The sequence below is a fragment of the Sceloporus occidentalis genome, unplaced genomic scaffold (assembly GCF_023333645.1).
Source record: "Sceloporus occidentalis isolate IW3139 unplaced genomic scaffold, rSceOcc1.0.p SCAF_27, whole genome shotgun sequence".
NCBI classification, from domain to species: Eukaryota; Metazoa; Chordata; class Lepidosauria; order Squamata; family Phrynosomatidae; genus Sceloporus; species Sceloporus occidentalis.
The window spans coordinates 178,621-201,383 of NW_028317007.1; positions in this window are offsets into that span (position 1 = coordinate 178,621).

Below are 22,763 nucleotides of genomic sequence, written 5' to 3' on the forward strand. Positions count from 1 at the left end.
TATATACATAATTGCTAACAGCAATCACACTCCTATCATGCCCAGGCAGCCAGTACATGCTGGAACCTGGGCATCATATTAATGTGATTACAGCCTCCCTATGCCATGCTACCCCCCCCTTACACATCCATGCTATCACACACACACTCATTCACAAACATTCAGCATAAACTACAGCATAACACCCATCACTCTCACACACTTACTAATCCACTCTCACCTAATGTTTTCCTACCTTTCCTCTGTTAGTTACTTTTCCTCCTCCTCTGCGTTCTTCCTCTTGACTCTTCTTCTTCTTCTTCTGTGTCCTGTCCTTCCGGTGCAGTAAAGAAGGTGGGCGTGGCTTCAGTGCTGTGTGCTGGGATCTGACATCAAATCCCGACGCACAGCATCAGTTGCCGCGCGCGTAGCAAGGGAGCAGGATCGTAAGTCTGTATTAACAGACCTCCCGCTCCCTTGATTGATTTTAAGCTGGTTGGGTTAAGATTTTTGATCTCCCCAACCGAGCTTGCTCCTCCAGCGGCGGACATTAATGTCCGTCTCTGGAGGAGTGCCAGCGTCACCCTGGACGGACTGCCCGCCCCCCCAGCTCCCCGTTAGGTACTGTGCGCACAATGTTCGAATGTGTGCGCTCCCTTGAAAAGTTATGTGCAGTTTAGAGGGAACACTGGCCATAATCCATAAGAAGGGATTGCACATAAGCAGCCAATATCAATGCTGTAGAAAGATGAGGTGTATAAAGCGTTGGAAATCTGGAGTCTTGCTGTCTTCCTCCATCAGACCATTTCCACTATCCTGGAAACGAGGTGATAGAACACGTTGGCTCTTGCAAAAAGAAGCTTACTGAATCCATAAATTAAGAACCTTCCAACCTTCTGGTCTTAATAGAAACTTGGTTTTACAGTGTTTTTTATAATTAATTATTTTTAGAATTATTTTCACTTGTTGGTAGTTTTAATACATTTTGGTGAGGTGTTTATACAATTTTTATAATAGTTTTGTAATATTGTATTATCCATTTTGGCATTTATCATTTTTTTTATATTCAATATAACTTACAAGCGTCTGACCATTATTATTTGTATTTTTTTTTACATGATTATACTTTTCCTTTATTATGGTTTTATGGCCACCCATTTTCCTTTGACAACTGTGAGAAGGTTTTGTATTTCTACATGTAGTATCCACTTGACATGTGCATGGTGAGGAAAATGTGACAAAATTGTGGTTTAGTTTTTGCCACATTCATTTTTGGATAAAATTCAGAGGTCTGTCTTGTTTTAGAAAGGTATTCGGGGGGCATTCCTAAAAGTGGGAGGTCTCTGACACCTTCTGGACTGTTCTTTCAGTATGGAAATTTAAAAAAAAAGGTTCCCCCAGAGTAAGGACAGTCAAAGAGCAGCAGTAGTGGTAGAGCACTGGGCCTTGGCAGGCAGATACTGACACATCATAGGCACCCTTAAAAAAAAGGTTCATCAAGGGTTAGGATGGTCAAAGAGGTGCAGCAGTAATAGTATTGCACTGGGCCTGGGCTGGCAGACACTGGCACATCATAGAAACATGCAGCACCGTGAAGTAGGACTGGATTTCGCCAGTATTATAAGATTTTTTTTTTAAAAAAAGGTTCCCCCGGTGTAAGGACAGTCATAGAGGTGCAGCAGCAGTAGAAGTGAAGCACTGGGCCTGGGCAGGCAGACACTGGAACATCATAGGCACACGCAGCCCCGTGGAACAGGACTTAATTTTCACAATATTATATATTATAATGGCTGGTTTTGTCACCAATATTTATTTATAGATGATATGATAGAAATATAATTAAAAAAATCTTTGCACTAAAATAAACTATTAATTAACTTGCTGATGACACAAAATTAGGTAGGGTAATTTAGACTAATCTTGATGTTTCTTCTTTGCAGCAGGATTTAGACAGAGTTGGGGACCGGGCGTGTAAGTGGCAAATGAGGTTCAAAATAGATAAATGTAAAGTTATGCATTATGGTAAAAAATAATAAAAATGCAACCTACACTGTGAATGGAATATCCTTGGGGAAAACTACCAATGAGAAGGACTGAGGAATAATGGTAGACAACAGACTTGACAACAGTAAAGTAAAAACTATATACACTGGAAAAACGGCGTCTTAGAAGGGATATGATAACATTATATAAGTATATGCAGGGTCAATATAAAGAGCTCTTCAGTGACCTGTTCATTAACAGAAATGTACAAAGAACAAGAGGTCACCCTCTGAGACTGGAAGAGCGAAGATTTCATAGACGACAAAGGGATTCTTTACAGTAAGGACAATAAAGGTATGGTATATTTTTTAGAAAGGTATGACATACAGGGCTATAAATAGAATTCATATATGAGAGCTTCTTGATCCAAGGAGAAATCCGATTGCCTTTTGGAGTCAAGAAGGAATTTTTCCCCCTCATGGCAGAATTCGAATTAGCTTAATTAGGGTTATTTTTTGCATTCTTTTGGATCAAGAGTAGTAAGGTTAGGTAGAAGGGTTTAACTTGAGGGACTTAGGTCTTTTTTCAACCCTATGTACTATGTATCTACTATGTAACTATTTAAGTATCAAGCTCAGCCAGTGTTAAGCTGTCACTGTCTCGCACTCCAACTCCCATCAGTCTAAGTGCTGTTACTGATAAGTTAAAATGGCATCAGCACACATATATCTAATGCTTGTCCCTTCACCCTTGTAGATGCTTATAAAAATGTAAGGAAAAACTCGCACAGGTTCTTGGACCCATCAATCACAGCGATAACAATCAATGAGCCGACACCCATTTTTTTGGCTACTTTTCCCATCAGTTATTGAAATGCACCCTCCCACACACAATCTCTCCCACTTTACCTCATCAAGGAGTGCCAAAACGGCTTGTAATGGCGGCTACACATGGCAACAAATTCTGCCTTTTTGCCGTTTGTTTTGTTAGGTTCATTGGAGATTGCCCTGTTTTTGTTGATTTATGCAAATGCACAAAACATGCAATTTTAATTAAAAAATAAATGCACATGTCTAGTATCCACACTTGTGGATTACATTTGTTAAAGAAATTATATAATTCTAGTATTTGGCCTGTGTACTATAAGGCTTTTTGTTTTTGGTGAGTACAAGATATATCCTTTTTTGCTTGCATTCACACAAAGAGAAAATTAAACCTAACCAACTCTTCTAAAACATAAGGAGACTTACTCAACATATTCGAATTTGTATCTGCTGACTTTGTGAATTGGGTGTTAACATGTTCAGGCTCAGTTTACATGAGTTTTTATAAAGGTTAACCAGGGATTGAGTGTGTAAATGGCCCTCCTATGCCTGGACACTCCACTAATACAATTGGGGGGTTATTCTTATCTTTTATATATATTTTCATCCAGTAGATTTTGTGCACTTTTGCCAACCTTGCTCCTATATTTCATATTCTTTTTTTGGCCATCCCCTTTTCTTTTGCTGGTTAACTTTTGATGACATCTGCCTGCTCGTGATTGTTGCTAGCACTTACCTGTGCCCGTGTACTGATTTACTCATTGCCTTGCCCTCATTTCCTTTATCTGCATCGTTATGCACCGTTTCTCTGCAGCTGAAGAAGTTCCTAAATAAAATGCATCCTGCATTTTGGCGCTAGCCTGGCCAGGCATTACTTATTCTACAGTGAGTTCTATTAGATTTCTTTGGATTGTTTATTGATTATCAATTTTTAAACATATCTTCTGATTATTATTGTATGTCTTTTCTGTATTTTAAATTGTTTTGCTTAATCTTTGTTTAATAAATTATATATTTTTATATTAATACTTTGCTAGAACGCTGTCTTCATTTAGTTTATCCTTTATCTGCTACTCTTGCTTCTGGAGTATGTCCTTAAATTTCTGCAGAACAAATCTACTTAATTCACTGCAAGCAGGCTGTACTTCCCAGTTCATATTTATTTCAGCTCAAATTGAAATCTTGCATTGAAACTGTTAATACCAAAAACAGAAACATTAAAATACCCATAAACTGGATGTCTCTGATGGCCACGAGGTCTGCATAGACTTGAGAGGGCCTTGACAGGGATGCAGAGCAGGGCTAGGCCAGGGGGTCATGAAAAGTTCAGATAGGAGGGGGAGGAAGTGAAAGGGGTATATAAGGTTAGGTGAAGGGTGGTTCTGGGCTGTTTGTTATGCAGCTTACTCCATGTTTTTGTCTTCCCTCCTTGTGTGCTGGCTTTTTCACCTTTCCAGGTGCAGTCACGGATCCTGTGGTGGAGCGGCTGCTGGAAGGAGTGCGAGCGGCAGTAGAGCAGAGCGGAGCTGCCTGGGTGGAAGGTCAGCTGGGCCCGATCCTGAGCCTGTCCAGGGAGACCGGTCCCAAGATTCAGGCCTCCACAGCGACTGGTGGCCAGAAGGAATGGAGGAGTGGTCTGGCCACATCAGTGGTCCTGGCGAGGAGCGGCATCCCGGGTGGAAGAGGCTCACAGATTACGCAGCGGTCAAGCCCTAGTGCCCCAGCAGGATGGAAGGGTGAAGAGCCTGTGCCTGTCAGGTGCCAGAGGGAAAAGCATCAGCGACCACAAGGTTTAGAAGGGCTAGGGAGGGCAAAGATGCAACCCCCTGGGATTTGTTGGTATCCCATTCCAGACAAGAGGGTAGCAGAGGCAGTTCCCAGTCCCCTGGACAGCCTGTCCCCGAGGCTGTCCAGAGGGGCCAACAGGGATTCTAGCTCTCCTGATAGCGTTGGAGGAGTTGTGGTGTGCGGGAGTCCCATGTATCTGAGGATAGGGTGGGTAGCTGTAAGGGTCCCGGGGTTCGGCACCTACCGGGACGCCCGCCCGTCCAGTCCGGCAGGTCCCGCGCCGTTCGCGGCGCCTCCTCCTCGTCCATTCGCGGCACGCCAGCTACTAGACGCGCGCGCGCTTCACAACAAAACTTTATGCGTTCCCTGCCGCGGACGGCGGGGAACGCGCCTGAGTGACGTCACGCACGTAGGCGTGGCGTTCACGAGCGGGCAATTCAAAAACTGAGCACTGAGACTCATTCAGTGCTCAGTTATTGTGCTGTGCAGTTCGTTAGTTTCTCGCCCTTCGTTCCTGAGTTTACCCTTTGTGTACCAGACCCGGCTTGTAGTAGATTGACCCTTTGTGTACCAGACCCGGCTTTGTATGAGATTGACCCTTTGTGTACCAGACCCGGCTTGTTTGAGATTGACCCTTTGTGTACCAGACCCGGCTCGTTCAAGATTAACCCCTCGTATACCAGACCCGGCTCCTGTTCCTCAGCCTGCTTCCTGCTTTCCGGTCTCCACCTGTATTTTTTTTAGGAACTCCTCTAGAGTTCCCTACATAATAACTGAGATGCCATGGAGTCCGCAGGAGTAGCAGACGCCATTTCTGCCCTTTCTCAACAACTGGCTTCCATGAACCAGTCTCTCCAGGAGATGCATTCTGATCACAACCAGTTGCGTCAACAAGTTCACCACCTGCAGATGCAGCAGAATACTTCACCGGAACCAGCACCGGTTCCCCCGGCACCAATCCTCGAGGGAGCTACTGCTCAGGAACCACAGGTTCCCTTACCAGAGAGATTTTCGGGGGACCGCAAGAAATATCGTACCTTCATCACCTCGTGTCAGATCCTATTCAATCTCAAGCCTCGTACCTACTCCTCTGATTATGTCAAGGTCCATACTGTCATCTCTCTTCTGTCAGACGAACCGCAGTTATGGGCTCACCATTTACTTCACAGTCAAAGCTCTCTCCTTGATTCCTGGTCATCTTTTCGTCAAGCTATGGACACTCTCTATGACGACCCGTACCGAGTTTCTTCTGCTACTGCCTCTCTACGTTCCCTCAGACAAGGGAGAAGACCCGTAGAGGATTATATTGCAGAATTCCGGCGTATAGCTCTAGAAACCTCATGGAATGAACCCGCACTTCATGATCAATTCCGCTGGGGACTTTCTGATACCATTAAAGATGAGTTGGCACGTACGTCTATTCCTCCTGTGCTTGAAGACTTCATCAAAATGGTTACGCAAATTGACCGCCGTTTTAGAGAACGACGCCAAGAACGTCAAGCCGCTTCTTCTTTCTGGAATTCTAGTCGTACCGTACCTGTAACCCCAACATCACTCCCACCGGAGGAACCTATGCAAATAGGCATCGCCAGAGGTCCTCTATCACCTTCAGAGAAGGAACGACGCAGAACCATGGGACTGTGTATGTATTGTGGCAGGTCAGGTCACCTGTTTAAAGACTGCCAATCCCGCAACCGCTTCCCCAAGGGTAAGAACTCTGCCGGTCACCTGTACAACTATACTGAAAAAGCTCCATGTTCTTCGTCTCACTTGTCACTTTCTGTGTCTCTACAGTGGAATAAAGAATCTGTATCCCTATCAGCTATGGTGGACTCCGGGGCCAGCGGCAACTTTATTGACACAGACCTGGTCCGGAAACTCTCTATTCCCACTCGCCCCAAGAAACATCCTCTTTCCATCCAACTGGTGGATGGAAGTCCGCTCAAGACCGGGCCCATCATCACTGAGACTATCCCATTTAAAGTTAAGATTGGAGCCAGCCACGTTGAGACTCTCCAATTCAACGTGGTCCTTCATCCTTGGCCTTCCCTGGCTAAGAACTCATAACCCTTCCATTAACTGGGAGACCTGCGTTTTTCAATTCAAATCTCCACATTGCATACAGACCTGCTTAAAGACTATCTCAGTATGTCTGACTCAAGATCTCACTTCACCTCAGGAACTTCCTATATCTTACCAACAGTTTCAAGATGTCTTCGAAAAGAAGAGCGCGGATAAACTACCCCCTCATCGTCCCTACGATTGTCCCATCGAACTTCTTCCTGGAGCTGCTATACCTTTCGGCAGAATTTATCCCCTATCGGAGCCCGAGCTGACTGTACTAAAAGATTATATTGATGAGAATCTTGTAAAGGGATTTATTCGACCATCTACATCCCCGGCAGGGGCAGGAATATTTTTTGTCCATAAAAAAGACGGAGGTCTTCGCCCCTGTATTGACTACCTGGAACTGAATAATATAACCGTCAAAAATCGGTACCCACTGCCGCTTATTTCAGAATTACACCTCTAGCAGGACATGGTGGCGTGAAACAAACCCAAGATTTAATCCAACGCTCCTTTTGGTGGCCCAAACTGAAAGAAGAAGTAAAAACATTTGTGTCTTCCTGCACCGTCTGTGCTCGTTCCAAGGACTCCCACCATAAACCCGCTGGTCTCCTCCAACCCCTTTCAACTCCATCTAGACCGTGGGCAAGCATATCCATGGACTTCGTTACCGACCTACCTCCATCTTCACACCTGACCACCTTGCTGGTGGTAGTGGATCGATTTACTAAGATGGCCCACTTTATCCCTTTCGAGCATCTTCCGTCCGCTGTGGAGACAGCATGTTTGTTCATCACACACATCTTCCGTCTCCATGGCCTACCTGAAAATATCATCTCCGACCGAGGATCTCAATTCACCTCTCGCTTCTGGAGTGCTTTTTGCGACCAAATCCACGTCCACCTCTCCTTATCAACAGCTTTTCACCCGCAAAGCAATGGCCAAACCGAACGAACTAATCAAACTTTGGAGCAGTATCTCCATTGCTTTACTACATATCTTCAAGATGACTGGAGTTCCTATCTACCGTTGGCCGAATTTGCTTATAATAACCACGTTCACCGATCCATCCGTATGTCACCTTTTTTCGCCAGTTACGGGTACCATCCATCCATGCTGCCTGGATCTCCAATTCTAAGTACAGTACCTTCGGTTTCAGAACATGTCACCAACCTTACTCAAACATACAAATTACTACGTAATACCCTGAGTACTGCGAAACGTCATTATAAGTTCTTCGCAGACCGTCATCGACGTTCTGCGCCTTCCTATAAGATGGGCGACAAAGTATGGCTCTCTACCAAACACCTGAGGTTATCTTGTCCCTCTAGGAAGTTAGGTCCTAGGTTCATAGGTCCTTTCCCTATTACTCGTGTGGTTTCCCCATTGGCTGTAGAATTGAAATTACCCAGCACCTTAACCGTCCACCCGGTTTTTCATGTATCACTGGTGAAACCATGGAGGAATAACCCGTTCCCGGGCCGTCGCCCTGTTCCTCCTCCCCCCATCATTATTAATGATAACCCCGAATTTGAAACTGAGGATATTTTAGACTCTCGATATTATCGTAAACGATTACAATATCTCATACGGTGGAAGGGATATGACTCTGACGAAGACTCCTGGGAACCCGCTGCCAAAGTTCATGCTTCCACTTTGATTTCTGCCTTTCATTTGCACCATCCTGGTCGTCCAGGTCCTTCGAGAGTCCAGAGGCCTCCCGTTAAGGGGGGGAACTGTAAGGGTCCCGGGGTTCGGCACCTACCGGGACGCCCGCCCGTCCAGTCCGGCAGGTCCCGCGCCGTTTGCGGCGCCTCCTCCTCGTCCATTTGCGACACGCCAGCTACTAGACGCTTCACAACAAAACTTTATGCGTTCTCTGCCGCGGACGGCGGGGAACGCGCCTGAGTGAGGTCACGCACGTAGGCGTGGCGTTCACGAGCGGGCAATTCAAAAACTGAGACTCATTCAGTGCTCAGTTATTGTGCTGTGCAGTTCGTTAGTTTCTCGCCCTTCGTTCCTGAGTTTACCCTCTGTGTACCAGACCCGGCTTGTAGTAGATTGACCCTTTGTGCACCAGACCCGGCTTTGTATGAGATTGACCCTTTGTGTACCAGACCCGGCTTTGTATGAGATTGACCCTTTGTGTACCAGACCCGGCTTGTTTGAGATTGACCCTTTGTGTTCCAGACCCGGCTCGTTCAAGATCCACGTCTCTCTGTTGAAGCCTCTGGTGTGCAAGTGCTTTACCATAGTTCCTCCTCGTCCTCATCCTGTTACAGTTGACAACAGGGGTCAACTCCAGTACCATGTCCACTGGAAGGGTTATGGACCCGAGGAGGGTTCCTGGGTTCCCTCCATTGATGTGCACGCCTCCGCTCTCCGCAAGGGGTTCCACTCTAAGTACCCTCTTAAACGTGGTCCTCTCCCACGGGGGGGGGGGTCGTTAAGAGGGGACTGTCAGGGCTTCTTGCTTCTCACACTCAGCCTCAGACAGGTGCACTCGGTGAACTTGTTGTCTGCTTCCTCCCCTCCACTGGTGCTCTTGTTGCATGGATTTGAATGTTTCATTCAGGCTTCGGCACGTTCCCGGGTATTTGAGTGACGGCATATCGGTCACTGGGAATCAGATTGTTTTAGGTGGTACTTTCGGCCGCAGAGGTTAAGTTGATGGGGTTGCTTAAAGCGGGTGGTTGTGTGGTTTTGGTTGGGTTGTGCACTCCTTTCCCATTTGTTCCATTTACTTTGTTGCAGGTTCTTGGTTGGTAGCTTGGATCATCTGGCATTCCCATGTTTACTGCTCCCAGAGGGGGCTTCTCCAGACCAGGTTCATGTGAAGTGGTTTGGGGTGAGGGTTATGTTGTAGGAGGTGCTGTTGACAGTGGTGAAGTACATCAGGTTGGGGGTTTGACCCGATATTTTGGTCATTCAGGCGGGAAGTAATGACATGGTTAAGCCTCAGCATAAATTGGTTTGGAGAATAAAACAGGATGTGTTGAGGTTGATGGAGCTGCTTCCTGGTATAAAGCTGGTGTGGTCTGAAATGCTTCCCAGGGAGACATGGCACTGGGCATAGGATGCTAGAGCAGAGTTGGGGGGGAAGGTTAACAAGCTCATGGTGTGTTTTGTGAGGAAGTAGCGAGGTGTAGTGATAGGGCATGTGGATTTGGAAGGAGAGCATACCGGGCTTTTTATTGTACATGGGGTGCATCTTTGTGGAATAGATATAGAGAGTCAGATTTATTTAATTTGGCGGTTGCTGGTGGGATTGAAAAGGCAGTTTTCTTGTCGTGTGGGAGAGCCCATCCGGCTTGAGGTGTTAAGAGACAGTCTTGTGGTGGTAGCTTGCCAGGTAGCAGGGCAGTGTTTTGTGGTGTTATAGCTACTAGTGGTAAAGTGTTGGTGGGATGTTCCTTGCTGGCGTGTTTGGTGGAACCTTGGGCGGGAGTGGGGCATCATAGGATGCCCTCCCATAGGTAATGTTTACGGTTTGGCCCGGTTGGTCCTGGCAAGCTTAGGGGTGCTCGGTTGTAATAGATTTGGGTCATTGTCGTGTTAACGCACCTTTTTATGTTCACAGGTTGTGTAGCAAATCAGCTGTGCTTTTCCATCCCCACATTGGTGTATTTGTTTTATTTTGGGTGTTAAATGGGCATGGCATAGCCCGTGAGTCGAGGCTACTCCTGCCATGCAAAGTGGACCTAGGCCAAAATACAGTATATACTTTGAAGAAGACTTATTCTTTTAACCCCACATTCTTTACGCCCTCATTAGCAGGTGGGTGCAGCAACAGCTAACAGCTACACAACCATGAAGTATGCACCTGGTGAGTTTGGACACTTGTGCACATGTGTGGAATAGGGGTAAGTCCTTCCCTTTACTATAGGGCATTTAAAGATTCATTTTGCACCTGTTTAATTGCTTGTCCACAAGTTGGACTGAAACCGATATTTTAGCGCGTTGCAATAAAAGCTAAGTACTATTGAAGACCGTGAGTGCTGGCTTTATTACCATTTAATATATATATATATATATATATATATATATATATATATATATATCAAAAAAGTAGATATATATATCAGAAAAGATTTCCAAAATATATAGTTTGATGGGGTAAGTGGAATTGGCCAGTGTCACGGATCTGGCTAGTCTGACCGACTACCTCCGCTGTCTTATGCTCCCTTAGCCCGGGACACACACACTTTCCCCGGTTTCCCAGTCACTAGCCGAGACTCAGTGTAGGGTATAACATTAAGAACACTTTATTGTACACAGACACAGGTATATATATCCACATAATCACATCAACACACAGAATGAGAAGTCTGAGTAACATAACCGCCCTCTTTAGCTGGGGGATTCAGGTCTCCAAGGAGCAATAGGGGAGATAACGGGTTTAGCTTCTGATATCTTCCACCGATAGTCAGGCTGGAGCCCTGCCTGGGCACCCTGTGGAGATAATCCTGTCTGGTACACATAGTGGGGCAGGAGGCTATTCACCCAGCACCTAGCACCTAGCCACCCAGCAGTTCTAAAAGTAAAACTTGTATGTCCTGGTACTGGGCCTGGCGGTGTGGGCGGCAGAGGGCAGATTCTGGGTCGGGGCAATAGGAAAAAGGGGTATAACATAGAAACTAGGTTCTAGGGGAGCGGGTGGTTGGGCTGTAAAATATCCACAGCGGTGTGCCTGAAGGGACGAGTCCGTCACAGCCAGCTTCAAAGATGTCCCAAATACCACATGAGGCAGAATGGCCAGATTTCGGTAAAAAATGGTTCTGAAATAGCAAAACGCTACTTGTAATTATTGCCCAATACCTTGCAGAAAAAAGTATTAAAATATTGGGTATTTCTAAATTCAGGACAAATAGTAGAATCTATTTAGCAGTTTTTTTCATTAGTTTTTGCAAATAAGTAAAATATTTTTCAATAAAAATGAGTAAAAGTTCTTTTTAACAAAAAATCACCATATTTTATCATTTTGTTATAGTAAGACGATATGATAAAAATAATGGTATGTAAAGAAAGCCCTGCTTATCCTGAAAAATAACAATATAATAACGGCAATTAAGAGAGTTATAGATGTTTGTACAGTTACATATTTTTATATTTTGTGCAATAATTTTATAGATAAGTAGAACAACATATAAGAAAACAACTTTAAAGTACAAATGTAATAATATAAGTTTAAGACTTAGTGTGTTGTCCAAAGCATCTAAATCTGACCTAGTGTTCTCATTAATTTTGTTAAAACATGTTGATTAGCATAAAAGGCTTTTGTTTTCTGTTTTAGATTAAAAAGAGAACCCTTCAGTAACATTCTTAGTTTGTTTTACTTTAACTAAAATACTAATTTATGTGTTGATATCCAATGATTGTAATTATATCCAATGATAACTATATAAAACATCTAGTTTTAAATGACAATGAATAATAATGAAAAGCTAACTAATGGTCCTATACAAAAGTGATTAAATACATTTTGGTAAGTATTGCTCATTAAGAGCTATTTAGTTAACCTGATAATAGTTAAAAAATAAAGTAATTACATTTTTAAATTGGGAATTGTAGTCTGAGTTAATGATCCAATTAAAATAGATTGTTGTACCTTCTCATTTTTGTAGACATTAAAAACTTTTACTAAGAATCCATTACAAGAACAAAAAAGTTAAACTAGCCAATTAAAAATGCTGCTATGTCCTCTGCATCTTCTGATTGATTAAAACACATAAAATGAAAAATAAAATGTGCAACAGACTAGACACACATGGAAACTTCATTATAAATGCCAGTATGCAAAACACTAATGTTATCATTTCATTTGCATCTATTGAGGATGGCCTATAAAGACTTGCTGAAAGAAATCAAAACTGAAATAAAATTCAACTTTTCTGAAAAAAAAAAGAACAGAAAGAAAGAGGGAAAAAATGTCACAAAATTAAGACTGATTTATATAAATGTTATGATGAAAGATGGCATCAACAAAGGTACATAGCATTATATTGCACCCTCCCCCTGCCTTGTATCACCCTCTCACTTTGGCAGATTCAGAGATCATGCTGACAGAGAGCAGGGAGGAGTGGGGAGTCAGTATGTGAGACAGTGTACTGCTTCATAGAAAAAAAAAACACAGAATGGGAGTGGACACATGCAGTGCCTACAATAGAAGATGCTCTAAATTATAATATAATCCATGCTTGATTGTAGAGGTTAAATAATGCATATTGTCATTTGCATATTAATTATACTCCTCCTGAGATTTTTACTTTTATTTAACCCCTTAATGACAATTGACGATCCGGGCACGTCACCCGAAAACGAAGGGTTAACGACAATTGACGTGCCAGGACCGTCATGACTTTAAACGGGTGCAGAAAGCGATCTACGTTGGCTTTCTGCACCCAAACGGTGTTGCTGTAATGCCTCGGCATTGAGGCATTCAGCAACACCGAGATCAGCATCAGGGACCCTGTCTGGCCCCTCCCCGGGGCATCAATGTTTTAAAAGTGTTTACGAGGCGATCAACGATCACCTCCTAACCTTCAATGGTGTTGCCGAAATGCCTCGATCACGAGGCATTCAGCAACACCAAACACTCACCCCAGGACGGGCTCTAGAGAACTCTGGCTCCACTTGCATACTGCATACTTACATGGATCTTGCATACTGGTACTGCATTCAACCATGCAAGTCAATGGAGTCCAGCTTTCTAATCACAGTGTATAAGTAAAAATAAATGAAAAAATAAAATAAAAATAATAATAATAAGAAAAAAATTGTTAAAAAAAAAAACCAGTAAAATGTAAAAATAATTTCCCACTGATGTCACCATCAGGGGAACCTTCAAGTTCCAAAAAATGTAAAAAAAAAAAAAATGTAAAAAAGGCAAAAAAACCCCTAAAATATATATTTATATAAAAAAATTGTTTTGTGAGCAGGTCCTAAAATTAACACATTAGCTTACAACAATTCTCACATGGAAAGAGTTAAAATACTGACATATTAAATGCCCACATGGGCAGTGACATATACCAGGACCTGTTGATTCATACCTGAATTAAAACGTGTGTGAGGGGGCGTGGCCGACCGTCGGAGAAAATGGCCGCTTAAGTGGAGAGCTCCGCCGCGGCCCTGACTAGCCATCCCGCACTATGGGCCGCAATAAAAAGATGCCGGAAGATGCAGAGACCCCACGGGGTAAAACCAAGTCGACTTCTGCCTCGTTACGGGAATATTTTCAAACGCCACGCGACCTCGCCACGTGGCCTTCTGAAGGCCTTGACGCACCGTCACCTGAAAGCACGGCGGGCACGGAGGACAGCAGGCTGAGCGGCACTCCAGTGGACCCTACGGGTCAGGAGACGATTCTCCGTTTATTTTCCTCGGCCCCCTGGAAGGCTGATTTTGCCACTCTCATTACGGAGCTTAAGCTTATGGTGAAAGAGGAGGTGGCATCGCTCAAGGCCGACCTACTAGGCCTGGAGAAGAGGATCGACTCCCAGCGACGCAACGCACCCTCTATCTGGCGGATTATCGGAGGCGCCTGGAGGACCTGGATAACAGAGGCCGGCGACATAACATCAGAGTACGCGGCCTCCCTGAGGTAGGCCCCCAGAGGGAGGAAGATGTGTTTCAGGTGCTCACTATCCTCTGCTCGATCGGCCCCACGACACCGCGATCCCTATGGATAGGGCTCACAGGGCTTTGCGCCCTCGTGGCCCGGCATCGGCCCCGCCGCGAGATGTTATTTGCCACGTGGTGGACTATAGGCTGAAGGAGGCCATCATGCGGGAGGTGGGCACCTGGCAGTTCGAAGGCCATACCGTATCCTTCTATCACGATCTCTCCGACCTGACCCTGCGCACCCGACGTATACTTCGCCCACTCACGAGTGAGCTCCAACGACGCGGGCTCCGTTACAGCTGGGGCTACCCTTTCAGCCTGAATGTCCGGACCAACAATGGAGTTGCGACGCTGCATTACCACCATGAGCTTCCCGAGTTCTTGGAGGAGCTTGGCCTGGAGGATCTCCATGTCGACGATTGGGGGCTGCCAGACCTGCACTTACCTGGCCGTCCCTCGGAGCGTCTGCCTCGTCGACGTCGCCGCAAGATTTCCAGAATTCGTGGCCCTCCGGGACAACGAGACCTGTCCTCTGCCCCTCCGGGTACTGGAACCACCTCGGGGGCCTTCGTGCGCGAGGAGTAACGGCTGCCTGGTGCCATGAGTACACCCTTGTGACAGTGACTTTGGCCCCGTTTATTGGTTTCTTTTTTGGGCCCTACGGTTTTGTATTTTCTCTTCACGTTCTCCTTCCAGGTGCTATATCGGAGGTGGATGTCCTCTTGATCTACGATGGCGACGAGCGGGCTACGCTGTGCGCTGATGTGGTTGGTCGCCATGAAGTTTGACATTTCGGGACTATGATCGCCTTTTTTCTTTTCTTTTATTTTTTTAGGCATCCTACGATACATGTTGCGCTATATGTTTTATGATTTTATTTTATGTACACATGTTTTTCTTTCTTTCTTCATGTATATGGGACCTTTGGTCGCCTCTGCTCGATAGGGGCCATGAGCTCCTACTTCTACTCCACATAGCATGTGTGATTGCCTCTTTCCTCCTGTGGCGATGAGAGGGACAGGGGAGAGTGCATTATGTGATTGCTCATCCAGTCCCCCCCTTTTTTTTTTCTTTCCCCTCTGCTGCCTCTCCTCCCTCTCTCTCTGCTCATGGATTGCAGTTCTCTGGTCGCCCGTTTGGTCGATTACGTGATTCGCCAATAGGCCTCGCCTCCTGTTTCTATGTTGCCGTGCTCATTTACCTTGTTACCTTGGTTGTGCCCTATCTCTTACCAGTAAATACTACTGTGTCATGTTATGTTTACATTGTGTTCCTTTTTGTTTCTTAATTTCCCTATGCGGGATCTGATTATCGCTCTGCAGGTTATGGGCGGCGGCGGGATCCCCCTGCTCATTGTTCCTTCGGTCCTCTCTTGGGCAGTTGGTACTTCCCCCTGCATCGGGAGTGTCCCATACTATTGGGGTGGTCGCGGTTGCTGTCCTCCATTCTGTGGGGTGGCCCGTTTCCTTCCCGGTACTCACTCCAAGTGTTGTCTGTTCCTTTTCCTCGTTTCTCCCCCCCTCTCCCTGTAATCTTCGCCCCCCCTTTTTTTTTTCTCTTCTTTCGCTCTCTCTCTTTTTCTCTCTACTCTCTTTCTCCTTTATACTTACCTCCTTTCGGCTCTTTTATGGCTCCTGTGCCGGCGCCGCGTCCCCTTTGTGTGCATCGTGCCCTTACTGTCGTCTCCTATAACGTGAAGGGCCTCAACGTTCCAGAAAAACGCTCGCATTTGTTGCGAGATCTGAAATACCATAGAGCTTCTGTTGTTTATCTTCAGGAGACTCACTTTCGGTTGCCCAATGCACCTACCTTTACCATTACCCGATGGGGTTTTTCAGTAATAACGAGAGGTCTAAATCTAGAGGTGTGGCGGTTCTTTTTGATAAACATACGCCATTTCTCGAGAAGACGCATATGTCTGACCCTAATGGTCGTTTTCTTTTTGTCAAGGGCACTATCGCGGATTCTGTTTATACTTTTGCTAATGTGTATCTCCCTAATAGGCAGCAACACCGTTGCCTTTCCAAGATTCTGCGATTATTGCGCTCCTTCCAAGAGGGTCTCTTGATCCTGGGCGGCGATTTCAATGTGGCTCTTGAACCCAGACTGGATACTTCCGAAGGGCACTCCTGCACTCCCCCGCATGTCTCCCAAAAAATGAAAGCTCTGCTTCATGATCTTCAGCTAGTGGATTGCTGAAGAGCGCTTCACCCCTGCGATAGGGACTACAGTTTTTTTTCCACGGCCAGGAGACTTTATACTAGACTTGATTATCTCTTCCTGCCGTACTACCATCTCCCAAATTGCTGTCTGCCCGTTATGGTCTGATTACCTGGTCGGATCATGCACCGTTGATATTGTCTCTGTCCTCGACGCTGACCCGACCTGCGGCGACGACATGGCGTCTTAACGAATCACTTTTTACGGACCCGATAGTTCAGACTGACACACACTCCCTCCTGACTAACTATTTCGCGGATAATGCTACCCCGGACGTATCCCATCTGACTGTGTGGGAGGCTCATAAATGCGTAGTTCGCGGTCATTTAATAAAGGTCGGATCTGAACGCAAGAAAGCTGCTGCGTCAACCCTAGGGAAACTATATCGCGACATCGCGACGTTAGAGCAGGCCCATAAAGATTCTCTTACTGATGATGCCTTCCAGCAATTGGTTCTTCTGCGTAGGGACCTCTCTTCGTTGTTGGTCACTAAAGCACGGCGCTCTTTTCTGAAGCTGAGGGCCCTTTATTATGAACACGGGGACAAACCAGGTAAATATTTGGCTAGAGCCCTGAGAACTCGCTGCCGACCATGTTATATCCCTAAAATACGTTCGGCGGACTGTTCCCACCGCAGGCTTCCCAATGAGATTATGTCTGCCTTTATTATTATTCTATTCTATATAATCTGTCTCGTGCCCATTCGTCTGCTCATCAGGCTGCCCGGTCTGCTACGATACATTGTTGTCTGTGGAGGAGGCACATAGTATGGAGGCCCCTATCACTATAGCTGAACTGGGGGTGGCAGTTAAGGCGTCTAAGCTTGGGAAATGTCCTGGCCCAGACGGGCTCCCTTTGATTTATTACAGGAAGCTGTTGAATGTCCTGGGGCCACGGATGGTGTGCTCATTTAATTCTATTTTGGAGGGGAGGGATATTCACCCACACACCTTGATGGCTAACATCTCCCTGATCCCCAAGGAGGGCAAGGATTTGGAGCAATGTAGTAGTTTCCGCCCCATTCCCTGCTTAACGCAGACCTCAAATTGTTTTCCAAAATTGTATCCCGTACCTGGTACATCCCGATCAGACAGGTTTCGCGCCGGGACGCGAATCCCGAGATAGTAGGCTTAGGGCGGTGGATTTAATGCATTATGCGATCTCCTCCAGGACTGAAACCATCCTCCTGTCAACAGATGCTGAAAAAGCCTTTGACAGGTTGGATTGGTCCTTTATGTTTGCGGTCTTGGATCATATGGGTTTTGGACCAAATATGCAGCGCTGGGTCTCCTCCCTTTATTCCCGCCCCTCGGCTCGGGTGCGCGTTAATGGAGTGTTAACTGACTCCTTCTCTATCACGAATGGGACCAGACAGGGCTGCCCACTCTCTCCCTTACTTTTTATTCTTTCTCTGGAGCCTTTCATGGAGTCCATCCGGCAGAACGGGGACATTCGGGGCCTCTTAGTTGGTAACGTCATGCACAAGGTCCTGGGTTATGCTGACGACTTACTCTTTGTTGTCACGCAACCACGGCTAATGCTCCCGGTAATCCTCCGTGAGTTCAAAGAATACGGGGACTTGGCTAATCTCAAAATTAATAACTCAAAATCTGAGATCCTGAACCTTAATGTGGCTACGCTTGACGCTCTGCATTTGTGTTCTAGCTTCCCCTTCAAATGGTGTGGGGAGAAGCTGAGGTATTTTGGTGTCTGGCTTACGCGAGCTTTACCGCCATAATTCCCTCCCTTGTTGTTTACTATTCAGAAGGACCTCAACGCATGGTCCCCTCAACATATTTCATGGTTTGGGAGAATTAACACGCTCAAGATGGCTATATTGCCCAAGCTTTTATTTTTATTCCAGTCTCTCCCGATAGAAATCCCCCGGGCCTTTTTCACTTCGGTACGTTCCATGTTTCTGCGCTTCATATGGTCTCGAGGGCGCCCCCGAATCCAGTTTGCGACCTTATGCAAGCCTAAATTAAGTGGAGGCGCGGGTCTGCCGGACCCCCGCCTGTACTTTCAGGCTTGCCACCTTTTGCGAGCCCTGGAGTGGTCCCATCGTCCTGCACATAAATTGTGGGTTGGTATTGAGGCCCAGGCGATTTCTGTGCCCCTGCACCATCTGTTGTGGTTGCCGCGTCACCACTCCCGAGCTTTCGCCCGCACCCACCCGTTTGTGAAGGCTACACTTCTCACGCTACACTCGCTGCATTTATCGCACTCTCTGACGACGTATACCTCACCGCTGACGCCCATTAGAAATAATCCTGACTTCCCGCAGGGACAGGTTGCTGGCCCTTTTTTGTCTACCACGTTGACGGACAGAGCTCCAATTTCCGACTTCTTACTTGGTGGCAGGTTGAGACCATTAGATACGATTATACCAAGCAGGCCGCCCACCACTCTCGATAAATTTCACTACTGTCAGTTGCTGAGTTTCTAAATCGGCTCGCAAACATACCATGACGCGTGCTCTTACTAATTATGAGCTCTTATGCACTGGCCCATCCCTCCCTCCGCATGGTGTCTCGATATTATATCAACTTCTTTTACAGATGCAACTCACTGTCCCGCTACGTTTTCAAGGCTTCTGGGAGCAGCTACTGCAGGTCTCTTTAAGCTCGAAAGACTGGGACAAAATTTTTCTCTTCACCCATAAAAGCTCATGCAGTACTAAGCTGCAAGAAACCTCGTACAAACTCCTGACCCGCTGGTATAGGTCCCCTGACGTTCTCCATGCTGCCTTCCCAGATGTGCCAGATACGTGTTGGAGGTGTGGCTCCGCGATAGGGACAATTTTACATTTATGGTGGGAGTGCCCGTGGATTGTTCCATTCTGGCGTCAGATCCATTCGCTCTTGCCCGGTTCACGGATCGTCAGGTACCGTTTTCGCCTGCTTTTTTCCTTTTGCATCATACTGACCAATCGGTCTCTAGCTATAGGAAGTCGATAGTGCCTCACCTTCTAAACGCAGCGAAAGCCTTAATCCCGCTTCACTGGAAGGATCCTCTGCCACCTTCGTTTCGGGAGTGGATCCTGAAAGTGGAACATATCAGGTCTCTGGAGGAGTTGGCCATGTCCTCTGATGATCAAAGTGAGAGGTATCGGAAGACGTGGTATTGGATGGAATATATTGGGAGCTCCGACGTTCGGGCCCTGTTGCAGGTGTGAGGGGTCGCTTCCGGGGTGGGGCGCTGTGCTGGTTTCTGGGAGCACCCCCCCCTTTTTCTCTCTCTCCTTCCTGTTTATCTTCTCTTCTCCCTCTTGTGTGCCATCCTTCCCCGTGTCCTTCCCTTGTTATGTCAGGAATGTTAGATCTCTGCGCCTCCACACTTACCCCCATCATGTCCTACTTTGATCGGCCCCTGAGGCCCCCTATTCGACCTACAGTTTATGCCTGGGCGGATCTATGCTGACACGATTTTTGATGCCTTACTTTTGGTATGTCAATGTTGTACGCAATGTGTTCTTCTTCCTTTTACTATTCTTACCGCTGTATATGCCCGGTATTCGACCATGTTGGCCCACTGCGTTGGGCTATATATCTGCCTGTATTCTGTGGACTTATGGACCCCTTTTTCCCCCCTTTGTCTTCCCTTCCCCACTTATCTCCTGTTCTGTTGTTGTGATAAAACAATAAAACATATATTTACAAAAATAAAACGTGTGTGAAAAAATGCAAAAACTTGTGGTAGAATTAGTGCGAGTAAAGAGTTAAAATACTAGCATTTTTAATACCCTGGGGTGTCTAGTTTTCAAAAATATATGGATTGATGGGGTAAATTGCATTGGCCAGCTTCAAAGATACCCTAAATGGCACATGGGGGAAAGATTTACCAGATTTGGAAAAAATGGTTATGAAATAGCAAAACACTACCTGTACTTATTGCCCCATAACGTGCAGAAAAAAACATAAAAACATTGGGTATTTCTAAACTCAGGACAAATAGTAGAATCTATTTAGCAGGTTTTTTCATTACCTTTTATAGATGAGTAAAATATTTTTCAACTAAAAAATTTTTTCTAAATTTTTCACCATATTTTATACTTTTTAATAGTAAATAATATGATACAATCAAAGCAATGTCTAAAGAAAGCCCTTCTTGTCCTGAAAAAAAACAATATATAATCTTGTGTGGGTTCAGTAAAAGAGAAAGAAGAAAATTACAGCTAAACACGAGCAGCGCAGAAATGTTAAAACGGCCATTGTCACGAAGTGTACAAAAAATAAAATCAGCCTTTGTCATGAAGGGGTTAAAGTAATAAAGTTTTACTTAATGTAAGGAAGACATACTTTAATGAGAAGATGATGGGTATGTTGAACAGCAGAAGAACCTTGAGGTCCACAAAGATTTGCACTTTTACTTAATGTAATAAAATCTTGATTAATATATGAAAGATTAACTTAACCATGGGGGAAGTAGCTATGTGGAAGTAGCAGTAACTTGAGGTCCACAGAGCACCTGAGATCTTTATAAAATCTTTTTATTTACTCATATTTGTATCTCTCTGATATAAGTTGGTGTTTGGGCTGCGATTTTTTAAGATATTACTAAACGTATGATTTTAGAGTGATCTGAGATAGGATTTTTTTAGTATAAATATCTCTGGTATTGCAATGGTTAACTATAGTCTTTTTTTTTTAGCTGTAGATAACCTTTTGCACCCTGCATCCTTGATTGTTTAATAAGCAGTACCTGCTAGAATGAGCGCGAAATGCTTAACACATGTTTCCACTCTGAATCTTAACCACATTTTCTAGGAAAGCTGCCAAAATGATAATCATAGCTTTTTTAAGCATGTATGACCACAGATAAAGCAACATTTTTTAATTACTGGCAACCCTCCCAGAAAATGTGTGAGAGGGAGAGATCTCTCATCTATAGCAGCCAAACAAATTAATGAAGTTAACAAAATATCAGCGATTTTGCAATTAATTTTCACTAGCTTTGTTGGGGATTGCCCTGGATTTCAGAGATTCTTACGATTGTACAAAACAAATGTTTTGTTAAAAATCAAGTTTGTATGAATCTGAATGCACGTGTCTATTAATCACTAATTGAATATATATTTAAGATAAATTCAGATGCAGAAACAAGATTTTTTATATAAGTGGCCCTGGAGAAGAAACCACTACATCCAGCTATTTTCAAATGATCTTGAATGATTTCAAATGCTTTTAGTCTCTTAATACTTCCCAGTAATTAGTATACCCCACCAAACTCACTTTGCACAGTAATACAATATTTTCTAGAAAAATGTCTAGAAAATGGTCCAATTGGCTCCCTCTTGTATCCTCCTGTCAGGCATAAGCACAACAGAGGGCTGTTTGCTTTTGTAACTTATGCATAAAATACTGTATTGGCCCGATTATAGGCCGTACTTCCCCCCCTAATTTAAGTCTTTAAAGTGGGGGTGTGGCCTATAACCGAGGGTTAGCGCAGGGGGTGCACAATTCATATCGCCTGACACCCGGGACATGCAGTTGTTTTTTCTTTTCATTTAGCCCTGCTGCAGGCAAGCAGCAGGGTTAGGATCTAGGTCTCCCGCAGCACTGCAGGGGACGTGGATCCTCGTGCGAGATGCACGCAGACAACCACTGTGCTGTTGTATCTGTGATGAAAGAGCAGAAGAAACCTCAATCAGGCCAGACTCATAAGACTCAAAACGCTGCAATTCATACCTACCTTTTGGCTGGATTGCATAAGAAGCGAAATCCAACTTAGCCGTCCTTATCCAAAACAAATTCAACATGACTAGACAGACCAAGCCTGTCCAGAGCCAACTTAAGGAAACCTTCATAAACTGGAAATGAAATGTCAAATTCAAAAACACAAAACCCCAGGTTCCCTCATTACATCATTCCATTGAAGCCACCATGGACTCTCCTTGATAGGCTTACAAGTTCCCCAATGCAAAGTGTCCCAAAAAAGGCTAGGGAAGAAGCTAGACGAAGTAGCGCAACCTCATACCCATCCTGACACACCAATAGCAAATTGTGAAAGATGCCCAAAAACAAGGCCCTGGAGACCAGCTTGCGCCAGTTCTCCATCCCTTAATCACTTGCTGCACTAAAAATTAATTAATTAGGGATATCTTGCATACCACAAACCTTAAAGCAATAGCTTTAAAGCCTAGCCAGTACTGAACCCCAGGGAAGCTCCATGCGCATCTCAGTTCTAGTAACCACAGGCACTGAAGTTGTTCTGAAGCCGCCGCTGGAATGATCTAGGCTGAGCCACTCACCCATACCTTACCGTATGCCATTGCCACAT